Consider the following 17,527-nt stretch of genomic DNA (forward strand, 5'->3'; position numbering starts at 1 on the left):
ACCTGATCCTCCCTATCTAACAACACACCTGATCCTCCTTATCTAACATAACACACCTGATCCTCCTTATCTAACACACCTGATCCTCCTTATCTAACATAACACACCTGATCCTCCTTATCTAACACACCTGATCCTCCCTATCTAACATAACACACCTGATCCTCCTTATCTAACACACCTGATCCTCCCTATCTAACAACACACCTGATCCTCCTTATCTAACACACCTGATCCTCCCTGTCTAACACACCTGATCCTCCCTGTTTAACACACCTGATCCTCCCTGTCTAACAACACTTCGCACATTCTTTGCTCCATATGTGTTTGGTTTTAAGAACAAATTCTTATTTTCAATGACGGCCTAGGAACAGTGCCTTGTTGTCACGGTCGTCGTAGCAATTAGACCAAAATGCAGCGGGTATGTGAATACTCATCTTCTTTAATGAAGGAAAACGTAAACACTTAACAAAACAACAAACATCGACGAGACACCGTCCTGTCAGGTGCAACAAACACTAAACAGAAAACAACTATCCAGAAATCCCATAGAAAAAAACACCCCTCTTAAATAGGACCTTCAATTAGAAGCAACGAGGAGCAGCTGCTTCCAATTGAAGGTCAACCCAAAAAACTCCACATAGAAATAGACATACTAGAACTAACATAGAAATAGACTAACAGAATATAGCCCAACAAACCCCGAAACACTCTAAACAAACACCCCTCTTAAATAAGAACATAGCCCAACAAACCCCGAAACACTCTAAACAAACACCCCTCTTGAATAAGAACATAGCCCAACAAACCCCGAAACACTCTAAACAAACACCCCTCTTAAATAAGAACATAGCCCAACAAACCCCGAAACACTCTAAACAAACACCCCCTGCCATGCCCTGACCAAACTACAATAACAAACAACCTCTTTTACTGGTCAGGACGTGATACTTGTTCAGGGGCAGAACAACAGATTTTTACCTTGTCAGCTCGGGGATTTGATCTAGCAACTTTTCAGTTTCTGGCCCAACTCTCTAACCACTAGGCTACCTGCCGCCCCTAATGAATAATGCGTTGCCTATCATCTAATCAATACATAGTTTGTGTAACGACACAGAGTCAGGACCCCATCAACCTTCGCTAATAGAGAGGAAGTGGTCAAGAAAGAGACAGAGCTTGTAAGGAGAGACTTACTCATCTCAGTAGGTTTAATGTGGTCGTCGGTCCTCCGCTCCACCTGAACTGTCAAATACATCAAAGATAATCAGTGAGAATGAAGGAGATGTGGGGGTAGGGAGAAGAAGCCATTGCAGACAACTTGGATGGGGGGGGGGGTGTATTCCATGGCTCTTTGTTCGTGAACTAGTGATCTCACTGATTTATCACCATTATGATGCACATCAATCAGGCATTCTGTCATTCAACCCACTGGAGTCATTAAGCTAGCTACTACCCCGTTCAAAGCACTCATTTCTGGATAGCAGACATGTCTTTGAATAGGACTCTTAATGGTTGGGTACAATGAGATAAATGTATCTCTCTGGAGGATAAAGCATTTTTCTGAAGCAGTGTGGAACATGAGGGGCCCAGATGTTCTGGAGCTGTCCTGGGCATCACGGGGATTCACTGGGTAGACTGGGAATCACAGGGATTCACTGGGTAGACTGGGAATCAGAAAGATTCACTGGGTAGACTGGGCATCAGAAAGATTCACTGGGTAGACTGGGAATCAGGGGGATTCACTGGGTAGACTGGAGATACTGGCCATGTCCGAATACCCGTACTTAAAAATCTAATAAAATCGAATGTTATTGGTCACATACATGTGGTTAGCAGATGTTATTGGTCACATACATGTGGTTAGCAGATGTTATTGGTCACATACATGTGATTAGCAGATGTTATTGGTCACATACATGTGGTTAGCAGATGTTATTGGTCACATACATGTGATTAGCAGATGTTATTGGTCACATACATGTGGTTAGCAGATGTTATTGGTCACATACATGTGATTAGCAGATGTTATTGCGGGTGTAGCGAAATGCTTGTGCTTCTAGTTCTGACAGTGCCGGAAATAGAACGTTTTATTGTATGTGACATTTTGAAAATGGAATCCGCTTTAAATGTCAGGATGTCATACGGAGTTGGGCTTTTCATCTAGTAGAATTGACTGGTCTGCTTTCAGGAAGAGAGAATCGTTTATTTGACAACAGCTGGGAACACCAAGCTGGGTCTCCAGAGACCAGTCTCTTCCTCAACAGTAATAGTATTCCTACTAGATGAAAAGCCGGAGGGGTGCGCTAGACCATAATGACAGAATGGCTGGAATCAATGCAATCACACATTAGATGACATGTTCTCACTAGGATCAGTACGTTGATATTTATTGTTTCGTATTTACTAAACAATACTTTCTGAATAGTATGTAGTAATGTAAGAGTAATGTAGTAGTATGTAGCATTTACTAAACAATGCATTCTGAATAGTATGTAGTAATGTAGTAGTAATGTAATAGTATGTAGTATTTACTAAACAATACGTTCTAAATAGTTTGTAGTAATGTAGTAGTAATGTAATAGTATGTAGTATTTACTAAACAATACATTTCTAAATAGTATGTAGTAATGAAGTAGTAATAGTATGTAGTATTTACTAAACAATACATTTCTAAATAGTATGTAGTAATGTAGTAGTAATAGTATGTAGTATTTACTAAGCAATACGTTCCAAATAGTATGTAGTAATGTAGTAGAAATGTAATAGTATGTCATATTTACTAAACAATACTTTCTAAATAGTATGTAGTAATGTAGTAGTAATGTAATAATATATTGTATTTACTAAACAATACATTCTAAATAGTATGTAGTAATGTAGTAGTAATAGTATGTAGTATTTACTAAACAATACGTTCTAAATAGTATGTAGTAATATAGTAGTAATGTAATAGTATGTAGTATTTACTAAACAATATGTTCTAAATAATATGTAGTAATATAGTAGTAATGTAATAGTATGTCATATTTACTAAACAATACGTTCTGAATAGTATGTAGTAATGTAGTAGTAATAGTATGTAGTGTTTACTAAACAATATGTTCTAAATAATATGTAGTAATATAGTAGTAATGTAATAGTATGTCATATTTACTAAACAATACGTTCTGAATAGTATGTAGTAATGTAGTAGTAATGTCATATTCTGTAGTATTTACTAAACAATATGTTCTAAATAGTATGTAGTAATGTAGTAGAAATGTAATATTATGTCATATTTACTAAACAATACTTTCTAAATAGTTTGTAGTAATGTAGTAGTAATGTAATAATATATTGTATTTACTAAACAATACATTCTAAATAGTATGTAGTAATGTAGTAGTAGTAGTATGTAGTATTTACTAAACAATACGTTCTAAATAGTATGTAGTAATGTAGTAGTAGTAGTATGTAGTATTTACTAATCAAAACATTCTAAATAGTATGTAGTATTTACTAAGCAATACATTCCAAATAGTATGTAGTAATGTAGTAGTAATAGTATGTAGTATTTACTAATCAAAACATTCTAAATAGTATGTAGTAATGTAGTAGTAATAGTATGTAGTATTTACTAATCAGAACATTCTAAATAGTATGTATAACTATTAGAACACAGTATGCAGTTTTAGTAAGTAGTAGGCAAGACCGATTTCGGACACAGCTCCTGACTGACATGGAGATTGAGTATTGACTATTTATTAGGATCCCCATTAGCTGTTGCTGGATTGGAAGGTAGACGTAAGGACCTGACAGTGGACAGGTTTTGGTAATTAAGTGTTCAATTACAAAGGAGGAGAGGAGAAAGAGGATGGATGGGGGAAATAGAAAGGCCATGTTCTTGTAAGACACAGGAAGAAAAGTTATGGCAGAGATAGAGAGTTATGGTCAGGTGTAAATCTCTTTCTGTAACACACAGGCCTGTTGTCTGTGCCGTTCATGGTATATTTAATGAGAAGCTACCAGATATTTTCCAGAAGGCCTTAGGCCCTGGCAGGAAGTTGTTTACCAACATCAGGAATCAGGAAGATGAGGACTGCATGTTGGGAATTCAGAGCTGTTGGTAAACAAACTAAGCCCATGTCATCTTGATCCTTTAAAGTTAGATTTATAAAACCAGAACATCCGTAAATTATGGAACATTTGGAGATGGTGGTCCAAAACAGGACCATGTTGGGTTTCTCTCTTATAGGCCTGTTATAGAGTAGTCCTACTGGGTTCTGGTTGAATAACACCATCATGGCCTGTTATAGAGTAGTCCTACTGGGTTCTGGTTGAATAACACCATCATGGCCTGTTATAGAGTAGTCCTACTGGGTTCTGGTTGAATAACACCATCATGGCCTGTTATAGAGTAGGCCTACTGGGTTCTGGTTGAATAACACCATCATGGCCTGTTATAGAGTAGGCCTACTGGGTTCTGGTTGAATAACACCATCATGGCCTGTTATAGAGTAGGCCTACTGGGTTCTGGTTGAATAACACCATCATGGCCTGTTATAGAGTAGGCCTACTGGGTTCTGGTTGAATAACACCATCATGGCCTGTTATAGAGTAGGCCTACTGGGTTCTGGTTGAATAACACCATCATGGCCTGTTATAGAGTAGGCCTACTGGGTTCTGGTTGAATAACACCATCATGGCCTGTTATAGAGTAGGCCTACTGGGTTCTGGTTGAATAACACCATCATGGCCTGTTATAGAGTAGTCCTACTGGGTTCTGGTTGAATAACACCATCATGGCCTGTTATAGAGTAGGCCTACTGGGTTCTGGTTGAATAACACCATCATGGCCTGTTATAGAGTAGTCCTACTGGGTTCTGGTTGAATAACACCATCATGGCCTGTTATAGAGTAGTCCTACTGGGTTCTGGTTGAATAACACCATCATGGCCTGTTATAGAGTAGGCCTACTGGGTTCTGGTTGAATAACACCATCATGGCCTGTTATAGACTAGTTCTACTGGGTTCTGGTTGAACACCATTATGGCCTGTTATAGAGTAGTCCTACTGGGTTCTGGTTAAATAACACCATCATGGCCTGTTATAGAGTAGGCCTACTGTGTTCTGGTTGAATAACACCATCATGGCCTGTTATAGAGTAGTCCTACTGGGTTCTGGTTGAATAACACCATCATGGCCTGTTATAGAGTAGTCCTACTGGGTTCTGGTTGAATAACACCATCATGGCCTGTTATAGAGTAGGCCTACTGGGTTCTGGTTAAATAACACCATCATGGCCTGTTATAGAGTAGGCCTACTGTGTTCTGGTTGAATAACACCATCATGGCCTGTTATAGAGTAGGCCTACTGGGTTCTGGTTGAATAACACCATCATGGCCTGTTATAGAGTAGGCCTACTGGGTTCTGGTTAAATAACACCATCATGGCCTGTTATAGAGTAGGCCTACTGGGTTCTGGTTGAATAACACCATCATGGCCTGTTATAGACTAGGCCTACTGGGTTCTGGTTGAATAACACCATCATGGCCTGTTATAGAGTAGGCCTACTGGGTTCTGGTTGAATAACACCATCATGGCCTGTTATAGACGTGTCCTACTGGGTTCTGGTTGAATAACACCATCATGGCCTGTTATAGAGTAGGCCTACTGGGTTCTGGTTGAATAACACCATCATGGCCTGTTATAGAGTAGTCCTACTGGGTTCTGGTTGAATAACACCATCATGGCCTGTTATAGAGTAGTCCTACTGGGTTCTGGTTGAATAACACCATCATGGCCTGTTATAGAGTAGGCCTACTGGGTTCTGGTTGAATAACACCATCATGGCCTGTTATAGACTAGTTCTACTGGGTTCTGGTTGAACACCATTATGGCCTGTTATAGAGTAGTCCTACTGGGTTCTGGTTAAATAACACCATCATGGCCTGTTATAGAGTAGTCCTACTGGGTTCTGGTTGAATAACACCATCATGGCCTGTTATAGAGTAGTCCTACTGGGTTCTGGTTGAATAACACCATCATGGCCTGTTATAGAGTAGTCCTACTGGGTTCTGGTTGAATAACACCATCATGGCCTGTTATAGAGTAGGCCTACTGGGTTCTGGTTGAATAACACCATCATGGCCTGTTATAGAGTAGGCCTACTGGGTTCTGGTTGAATAACACCATCATGGCCTGTTATAGAGTAGGCCTACTGGGTTCTGGTTGAATAACACCATCATGGCCTGTTATAGAGTAGGCCTACTGGGTTCTGGTTAAATAACACCATCATGGCCTGTTATAGAGTAGGCCTACTGGGTTCTGGTTGAATAACACCATCATGGCCTGTTATAGAGTAGTCCTACTGGGTTCTGGTTGAATAACACCATCATGGCCTGTTATAGAGTAGGCCTACTGGGTTCTGGTTGAATAACACCATCATGGCCTGTTATAGAGTAGTCCTACTGGGTTCTGGTTGAATAACACCATCATGGCCTGTTATAGAGTAGGCCTACTGGGTTCTGGTTGAATAACACCATCATGGCCTGTTATAGAGTAGTCCTACTGGGTTCTGGTTGAATAACACCATCATGGCCTGTTATAGAGTAGTCCTACTGGGTTCTGGTTGAATAACACCATCATGGCCTGTTATAGAGTAGTCCTACTGGGTTATTTTTGAATAACATGAGCATGGTCTGTTTTTGCTTGGTTTCTGGCTCTGTCCCTGATGACAAGCCCATGATTAATACACATACACATTTAGGGAATGATGAAGTACTTACTGGAGCGAATCAGGGAAAATATCTGATTCTGACCCCCAGTGTGTAACAAGCATATCCCACCAGGGATTCAACCATACAACCTTCAGTGTGCAATACTCAGCAGTGACCCATAGAGAATCACTGCACCTGCCAAGTCTGAGTGTTTACCTTACTGTTGAATATAAAACAGTGGGGAGGAGTGGTGATTCTGGGTTGATTTGAAACATCTTTCTGCTGTAAACCCCTAGTCCTGAAGAGCTAGAGGTTAAACAGACGCTGTTTTTCAAGTCCAACACTAACACACCTGATTGTACTGATCAGCTAATCATCAGGACCTTGTTTGGTTAAATCAGGTGTTTTGGCTCCAGGGCCTTGGTCATATGGCATTATGGGTATATTTAAACATGGATCCTCATCTCAACTGTGCTACATCCTTCAACATAACTGTATTAGTATTATGGTTAAGGAGAAGGGCCTCCCCCATTACAATACATTATGGTTAAGGAGAAGGGCCACCCCATTACAATACATTATGGTTAAGGAGAAGGGCCACCCCCATTACAACACATTATGGTTAAGGAGAAGGGCCACCCCCATTACAATACATTATGGTTAAGGAGAAGGGCCTCCCCCATTACAATACATTATGGTTAAGGAGAAGGGCCTCCCCCATTACAATACATTATGGTTAAGAAGGGCCACCCCCATTACAATACATTATGGTTAAGGAGAAGGGCCTCCCCCATTACAATACATTATGGTTAAGGAGAAGGGCCACCCCATTACAATACATTATGGTTAAGGAGAAGGGCCTCCCCATTACAATACATTATGGTTAAGGAGAAGGGCCACCCCCATTACAACACATTATGGTTAAGGAGAAGGGCCTCCCCCATTACAATACATTATGGTTAAGGAGAAGGGCCACCCCCATTACAATACATTATGGTTAAGGAGAAGGGCCTCCCCCATTACAATACATTATGGTTAAGGAGAAGGGCCTCCCCCATTACAATACATTATGGTTAAGGAGAAGGGCCTCCCCCATTACAATACATTATGGTTAAGGAGAAGGGCCTCCCCCATTAAAATACATTATGGTTAAGGAGAAGGGCCTCCCCCATTAAAATACATTATGGTTAAGGAGAAGGGCCTCCCCCATTACAATACATTATGGTTAAGGAGAAGGGCCTCCCCCATTACAATACATTATGGTTAAGGAGAAGGGCCACCCCCATTACAATACATTATGGTTAAGGAGAAGGGCCACCCCCATTACAATACATTATGGTTAAGGAGAAGGGCCTCCCCCATTACAATACATTATGGTTAAGGAGAAGGGCCACCCCCATTACAATACATTATGGTTAAGGAGAAGGGCCACCCCCATTACAATACATTATGGTTAAGGAGAAGGGCCACCCCCATTACAATACATTATGGTTAAGGAGAAGGGCCTCCCCCATTACAATACATTATGGTTAAGGAGAAGGGCCTCCCCCATTACAATACATTATGGTTAAGGAGAAGGGCCTCCCCCATTACAATACATTATGGTTAAGGAGAAGGGCCTCCCCCATTACAATACATTATGGTTAAGGAGAAGGGCCTCCCCCATTACAATACATTATGGTTAAGGAGAAGGGCCACCCCCATTACAATACATTATGGTTAAGGAGAAGGGCCACCCCCATTACAATACATTATGGTTAAGGAGAAGGGCCTCCCCCATTACAATACATTATGGTTAAGGAGAAGGGCCACCCCCATTACAATACATTATGGTTAAGGAGAAGGGCCTCCCCATTACAATACATTATGGTTAAGGAGAAGGGCCTCCCCCATTACAATACATTATGGTTAAGGAGAAGGGCCTCCCCCATTACAATACATTATGGTTAAGGAGAAGGGCCACCCCCATTACAATACATTATGGTTAAGGAGAAGGGCCTCCCCCATTACAATACATTATGGTTAAGGAGAAGGGCCACCCCCATTACAATACATTATGGTTAAGGAGAAGGGCCACCCCATTACAATACATTATGGTTAAGGAGAAGGGCCTCCCCCATTACAATACATTATGGTTAAGGAGAAGGGCCTCCCCCATTACAATACATTATGGTTAAGGAGAAGGGCCACCCCCATTACAATACATTATGGTTAAGGAGAAGGGCCTCCCCCATTACAATACATTATGGTTAAGGAGAAGGGCCTCCCCCATTACAATACATTATGGTTAAGGAGAAGGGCCTCCCCCATTACAATACATTATGGTTAAGGAGAAGGGCCACCCCCATTACAATACATTATGGTTAAGGAGAAGGGCCTCCCCCATTACAATACATTATGGTTAAGGAGAAGGGCCTCCCCCATTACAATACATTATGGTTAAGGAGAAGGGCCTCCCCCATTACAATACATTATGGTTAAGGAGAAGGGCCTCCCCCATTACAATACATTATGGTTAAGGAGAAGGGCCTCCCCCATTACAATACATTATGGTTAAGGAGAAGGGCCTCCCCCATTACAATACATTATGGTTAAGGAGAAGGGCCTCCCCCATTACAATACATTATGGTTAAGGAGAAGGGCCTCCCCCATTACAATACATTATGGTTAAGGAGAAGGGCCTCCCCCATTACAATACATTATGGTTAAGGAGAAGGGCCTCCCCCATTACAATACATTATGGTTAAGGAGAAGGGCCTCCCCCATTACAATACATTATGGTTAAGGAGAAGGGCCTCCCCCATTACAATACATTATGGTTAAGGAGAAGGGCCACCCCCATTACAATACATTATGGTTAAGGAGAAGGGCCACCCCCATTACAATACATTATGGTTAAGGAGAAGGGCCTCTCCCATTACAATACATTATGGTTAAGGAGAAGGGCCTCCCCCATTACAATACATTATGGTTAAGGAGAAGGGCCTCCCCCATTACAATACATTATGGTTAAGGAGAAGGGCCTCCCCCATTACAATACATTATGGTTAAGGAGAAGGGCCTCCCCCATTAAAATACATTATGGTTAAGGAGAAGGGCCTCCCCCATTAAAATACATTATGGTTAAGGAGAAGGGCCTCCCCCATTACAATACATTATGGTTAAGGAGAAGGGCCTCCCCCATTACAATACATTATGGTTAAGGAGAAGGGCCACCCCCATTACAATACATTATGGTTAAGGAGAAGGGCCACCCCCATTACAATACATTATGGTTAAGGAGAAGGGCCTCCCCCATTACAATACATTATGGTTAAGGAGAAGGGCCACCCCCATTACAATACATTATGGTTAAGGAGAAGGGCCACCCCCATTACAATACATTATGGTTAAGGAGAAGGGCCACCCCCATTACAATACATTATGGTTAAGGAGAAGGGCCTCCCCATTACAATACATTATGGTTAAGGAGAAGGGCCTCCCCCATTACAATACATTATGGTTAAGGAGAAGGGCCTCCCCCATTACAATACATTATGGTTAAGGAGAAGGGCCTCCCCCATTACAATACATGAAGGTTAAGGAGAAGGGCCTCCCCCATTACAATACATTATGGTTAAGGAGAAGGGCCACCCCCATTACAATACATTATGGTTAAGGAGAAGGGCCACCCCCATTACAATACATTATGGTTAAGGAGAAGGGCCTCCCCCATTACAATACATTATGGTTAAGGAGAAGGGCCACCCCCATTACAATACATTATGGTTAAGGAGAAGGGCCTCCCCATTACAATACATTATGGTTAAGGAGAAGGGCCTCCCCCATTACAATACATTATGGTTAAGGAGAAGGGCCTCCCCCATTACAATACATTATGGTTAAGGAGAAGGGCCACCCCCATTACAATACATTATGGTTAAGGAGAAGGGCCTCCCCCATTACAATACATTATGGTTAAGGAGAAGGGCCACCCCCATTACAATACATTATGGTTAAGGAGAAGGGCCACCCCCATTACAATACATTATGGTTAAGGAGAAGGGCCTCCCCCATTACAATACATTATGGTTAAGGAGAAGGGCCTCCCCCATTACAATACATTATGGTTAAGGAGAAGGGCCACCCCCATTACAATACATTATGGTTAAGGAGAAGGGCCTCCCCCATTACAATACATTATGGTTAAGGAGAAGGGCCTCCCCCATTACAATACATTATGGTTAAGGAGAAGGGCCTCCCCCATTACAATACATTATGGTTAAGGAGAAGGGCCTCCCCCATTACAATACATTATGGTTAAGGAGAAGGGCCTCCCCATTACAATACATTATGGTTAAGGAGAAGGGCCTCCCCCATTACAATACATTATGGTTAAGGAGAAGGGCCTCCCCATTACAATACATTATGGTTAAGGAGAAGGGCCTCCCCCATTACAATACATTATGGTTAAGGAGAAGGGCCTCCCCCATTACAATACATTATGGTTAAGGAGAAGGGCCTCCCCCATTACAATACATTATGGTTAAGGAGAAGGGCCTCCCCATTACAATACATTATGGTTAAGGAGAAGGGCCTCCCCCATTACAATACATTATGGTTAAGGAGAAGGGCCTCCCCCATTACAATACATTATGGTTAAGGAGAAGGGCCACCCCATTACAATACATTATGGTTAAGGAGAAGGGCCACCCCCATTACAATACATTATGGTTAAGGAGAAGGGCCTCTCCCATTACAATACATTATGGTTAAGGAGAAGGGCCTCCCCCATTACAATACATTATGGTTAAGGAGAAGGGCCTCCCCCATTACAATACATTATGGTTAAGGAGAAGGGCCACCCCCATTACAATACATTATGGTTAAGGAGAAGGGCCTCCCCCATTACAATACATTATGGTTAAGGAGAAGGGCCACCCCCATTACAATACATTATGGTTAAGGAGAAGGGCCTCCCCCATTACAATACATTATGGTTAAGGAGAAGGGCCACCCCCATTACAATACATTATGGTTAAGGAGAAGGGCCTCCCCCATTACAATACATTATGGTTAAGGAGAAGGGCCACCCCCATTACAACACATTATGGTTAAGGAGAAGGGCCTCCCCCATTACAATACATTATGGTTAAGGAGAAGGGCCTCCCCCATTACAATACATTATGGTTAAGGAGAAGGGCCTCCCCCATTACAATACATTATGGTTAAGGAGAAGGGCCTCCCCCATTACAATACATTATGGTTAAGGAGAAGGGCCTCCCCCATTACAATACATTATGGTTAAGGAGAAGGGCCACCCCCATTACAATACATTATGGTTAAGGAGAAGGGCCACCCCCATTACAATACATTATGGTTAAGGAGAAGGGCCACCCCCATTACAATACATTATGGTAAAGGAGAATGGCCACCCCCATTACAATACATTATGGTTAAGGAGAAGGGCCACCCCCATTACAATACATTATGGTTAAGGAGAAGGGCCACCCCCATTACAATACATTATGGTTAAGGAGAAGGGCCACCCCCATTACAATACATTATGGTTAAGGAGAAGGGCCTCCCCCATTACAATACATTATGGTTAAGGAGAAGGGCCACCCCCATTACAATACATTATGGTTAAGGAGAAGGGCCACCCCCATTACAATACATTATGGTTAAGGAGAAGGGCCTCCCCCATTACAATACATTATGGTTAAGGAGAAGGGCCTCCCCCATTACAATACATTATGGTTAAGGAGAAAGGCCTCCCCCATTACAATACATTATGGTTAAGGAGAAGGGCCTCCCCATTACAATACATTATGGTTAAGGAGAAGGGCCTCCCCCATTACAATACATTATGGTTAAGGAGAAGGGCCACCCCCATTACAATACATTATGGTTAAGGAGAAGGGCCACCCCCATTACAATACATTATGGTTAAGGAGAAGGGCCTCCCCCATTACAATACATTATGGTTAAGGAGAAGGGCCTCCCCCATTACAATACATTATGGTTAAGGAGAAGGGCCTCCCCCATTACAATACATTATGGTTAAGGAGAAGGGCCTCCCCCATTACAATACATTATGGTTAAGGAGAAGGGCCACCCCCATTACAATACATTATGGTTAAGGAGAAGGGCCTCCCCCATTACAATACATTATGGTTAAGGAGAAGGGCCACCCCCATTACAATACATTATGGTTAAGGAGAAGGGCCTCCCCCATTACAATACATTATGGTTAAGGAGAAGGGCCACCCCCATTACAATACATTATGGTTAAGGAGAAGGGCCTCCCCATTACAATACATTATGGTTAAGGAGAAGGGCCTCCCCCATTACAATACATTATGGTTAAGGAGAAGGGCCTCCCCCATTACAATACATTATGGTTAAGGAGAAGGGCCACCCCCATTACAATACATTATGGTTAAGGAGAAGGGCCTCCCCCATTACAATACATTATGGTTAAGGAACTTTTCTGTCCAAAGCTTTTCTTTCTCTCCTTCTACCCTGTCAACAATCTGTCATCACCCTCTTATCTCCCAGGAAAACACACACACACACACACACACACACACACACACACACACACACACACACACACACACACACACACACATGCCATACCCAAGGCACCATCTCTGATTGTAAAAGATTGCTATAACTGTAAAGTGTAGTCATTCCTCCACTATATTTTTGTTCTCCCGGCTAGTTATTCATCTCTCCCTAATTGCACTGGTACTGTACGTACTAATCACATGTGGCTTTTATTTGGCTTGTGTGTAGTGTCCTGTATAATGAGGTGGTTGTGTGTAGTGTCCTGTATAATGAGGTGGTTGTGTGTAGTATACTGTATAATGAGGTGATTGTGTGTAGTGTCCTGTATAATGAGGTGGTTGTGTGTAGTGTCCTGTATAATGAGGTGGTTGTGTGTAGTGTCCTGTATAATGAGGTGGTTGTGTGTAGTGTCCTGTATAATGAGGTGGTTGTGTGTAGTGTCCTGTATAATGAGGTGGTTGTGTGTAGTATACTGTATAATGAGGTGGTTGTGTGTAGTGTCCTGTATAATGAGGTGGTTGTGTGTAGTGTCCTGTATAATGAGGTGGTTGTGTGTAGTGTCCTGTATAATGAGGTGGTTGTGTGTAGTGTCCTGTATAATGAGGTGGTTGTGTGTGTAGAGTCCTGTATAATGAGGTGGTTGTGTGTAGTTTACTGCATAATGAGGTGGTTGTGTGTGTAGTGTCCTGTATAATGAGGTGGTTGTGTGTAGTGTCCTGTATAATGAGGTGGTTGTGTGTAGTGTCCTGTATAATGAGGTGGTTGTGTGTAGTGTACTGTATAATGAGGTGGTTGTGTGTAGTGTCCTGTATAATGAGGTGGTTGTGTGTAGTGTCCTGTGTAATGAGGTGGTTGTGTGTAGTGTCCTGTATAATGAGGTGGTTGTGTGTAGTGTCCTGTATAATGAGGTGGTTGTGTGTAGTGTCCTGAATAATGAGGTGGTTGTGTGTAGTGTCCTGTGTAATGAGGTGGTTGTGTGTAGTGTCCTGTATAATGAGGTGGTTGTGTGTAGTGTCCTGTATAATGAGGTGGTTGTGTGTAGTGTCCTGTATAATGAGGTGACCTCCTGGGATAAAGTGCTAAAATGAGCCATGCTTTGAATGGTACTGACACACATCGTGTCTTTACCTATTTTTAATGTATATAATTATTTACATTTTTAATCTATTTTTTACTTCAGTTTGTTTGAGTAAATTCTTCCTGAACACTTTTTTTTCTTCTTAAATCTGCGTTGTTGGTTAAAGGGCTTACCTGTTGTATTCAGCATTTAACTGTGAGGTCTACACCTGTTGTATTCAGCATTTAACTGTGAGGTCTACACCTGTTGTATTCAGCATTTAACTGTGAGGTCTACACCTGTTGTATTCAGCATTTAACTGTGAGGTCTACACCTGTTGTATTCAGCATTTAACTGTGAGGTCTACACCTGTTGTATTCAGCATTTAACTGTGAGGTCTACACCTGTTGTATTCAGCATTTAACTGTGAGGTCTACACCTGTTGTATTCAGCATTTAACTGTGAGGTCTACTACACCTGTTGTATTCAGCATTTAACTGTGAGGTCTACACCTGTTGTATTCAGCATTTAACTGTGAGGTCTACACCTGTTGTATTCAGCATTTCACTGTAAGGTCTACACCTGTTGTATTCGCTCCATGTGACAAATAACATTTGATTTGATTTGACACTATTACACAATGGACCGGTGTAATAATGACTCACCATAAATGGTCTTGATACGGAGGTGATGTCAGTATTTAACAGCTTCTTTAACTAGAACTGTTGGAACAATAGAATATGAATTAATACTGTTGGAACAATAGATTATGAATTAGAACTGTTGGAACAATAGATTATGAATTAATACTGTTGGAACAATAGAATATGAATTAATACTGTTGGAACAATAGATTATGAATTAGAACTGTTGGAACAATAGATTATGAATTAGAACTGTTGGAACAATAGAATATGGATTAATACTGTTGGAACAATAGAATATGAATTAATACTGTTGGAACAATAGAATATGAATTATAACTGTTGGAACAATAGAATATTAATTAATACTAGTGTTATTCTATATTTGGAAAGTTGTCAGAAGTCAGAACGATGTCAGTCTCTTAGCACACATATTAAGTCATAATACACACACACATATGATCTGCACAATGGAAAAGCCTCCCAGGGTATCCAAAAAGCTGGAATGTTCCCAAGGTCCTAACCGTTTCATCATCATCAATCTGGGAAAAAAACTATCCGGACATTATATTCGCCTCTGGGATTCACGGCTGTAGCAAATCTTGGATACGTGATGGCTTTCAGAAAATATACCGTTGTGTGTCTAACATAATATATGGTTGCTGCTGTCAAGGGCATGGTTGTTGTCAACAGAATAACCACCATGTTCCCTAACTAAAACAACCCCCTAGTGAAAGTGTGTGCTTTTCATTTGATTGAAGACCTGGGCCTTGTCTTGGAACACATTTTACAGATCTGGACATGTTGGGAGAAGCAAAGCAGCTGGTCCTGGTTTTGTAATGGCATGTTTTGATGTTCCTGGTTGTAATTTTGTTCCTCTGTACCAGCCATACTGTGCATTCTGAAAGTTTTCATGCCCCTTGACTTTTTCCACATTTTGTTATGTTACAGCCTTATTCTAAAATTGATTCAATTGTTTAAAAAAACTGAAATATCACATTTACATAAGTATTCAGACCCTTTACTCATTACTTTGATGAAGCACCTTTGGCGATTACAGCCTCAAGTCTCCTTGGGTATGACGCTACAAGCTTGGCACACCTGTATTTGTTGCTCCCATTCTTCTCTGCAGATCCTCTCAAGCTCTGTCAGGTTGGATGGGGAGCGTCGCTGCACAGCTATTTTCAGGTCTGTCCAGAGATTTTTGATCAGGTTCAAGTCCGGGCTCTGGCTCCTGCATTGTCATATTTCTAAAAACCTGTTTTCGCTTTGTCGTTATGGGGTATTGTGTGCAGATTGATGAGGGTAAAAAAATATTTGAATCCATTTTAGAATAAGGCTGTAATATCACAAAATGTGGTAAAAGTCAAGGGGTCTCAATACCTTCCGAATTCACTGTATGTACTGAACCACCTGGTTCAGGAGTCACTAGGAAGCTTTGGGCCCTAGGGTTGGAGGCCTTGTTCTCCACTGGGAAGCTTTGGGCCCTAGGGTTGTAGGCCTTGTTCTTCACTGGGAAGCTATGGGGCCTAGGGTTGGAGGCCTTGTTCTCCACTGGGAAGCTTTGGGCCCTATGGTCGGAGGCTTTGTTCTCCACTGGGAAGCTTTGGGCCCTAGGGTTGGAGGCCTTGTTCTCCACTGGGAAGCTTTGGGCCCTAGGGTTGTAGGCCTTGTTCTTCACTGGGAAGCTATGGGGCCTAGGGTTGGAGGCCTTGTTCTCCACTGGGAAGCTTTGGGCCCTAGGGTTGTAGGCCTTGTTCTTCACTGGGAAGCTATGGGCCCTAGGGTTGGAGGCCTTGTTCTCCACTGGGAAGCTTTGGGCCCTAGGGTTGGAGGCCTTGTTCTCCACTGGGAAGCTTTGGGCCCTAGGGTTGGAGGCCTTGTTCTCCACTGGGAAGCTTTGGGCCCTAGGGTTGGAGGCCTTGTTCTCCACTGGGAAGCTTTGGGCCCTAGGGTTGGAGGTCTTGTGCTCCACTGGGAAGCTTTGGGCCCACTAGAATAAAACAGACGAGGACTGATGCCATAATGTCTCCTTTCAATCCCCCTTTCCTTGTTTTTCCTCCAACATTTACTACGGTATGAACAAGGTTTACTGTTTCCTGCCGATCTCTCCCAAATGACTGCCATAACCACAAACAGACAAACAAATAAGCCATTCTCAGCGTAGGAAATGTAAAATGTGTAATCAATGGAGGTGACCTGTAGAAGCAAACGAACAGTGGACTTGGAGGAGATGATGTGGTGCACAGATGCTCTGGAGGTCCTATACACACGCACGCACGCACGCACGCACGCACATGCACACACACACACACACACACACACACAGTCAAACAAATAGAAATATGCACACACATACATAGCGTAGATCTAATAATACTTTGATATTGACTCATACAGATTCTTGGTCATACAGTGAGTCACTCGGACCAGGAGGACTGTAATGGTATGATGATGTCCAGAGGAATCTGAGGTATCTAATCTCCAGTACCAACTGATGGCCAGATCTTCTCTGTAATACATCTGCTCTGGGTTATCTCAGCAGTACTGGTTATTGAAGTTCATCCCTCTAAACC

General features: G+C 42.0%; 1 pseudogene; it reads left to right on the plus strand.

Annotated features, from left to right (window-relative positions):
- Window positions 1-17,527, plus strand: part of LOC106591777 (ventricular zone-expressed PH domain-containing protein-like) — a 203,813-nt pseudogene that overhangs the window by 164,838 nt on the left and 21,448 nt on the right.

This window comes from Salmo salar, chromosome ssa09 (assembly GCF_905237065.1).
Source record: "Salmo salar chromosome ssa09, Ssal_v3.1, whole genome shotgun sequence".
In the NCBI taxonomy this organism is placed as follows: Eukaryota; Metazoa; Chordata; class Actinopteri; order Salmoniformes; family Salmonidae; genus Salmo; species Salmo salar.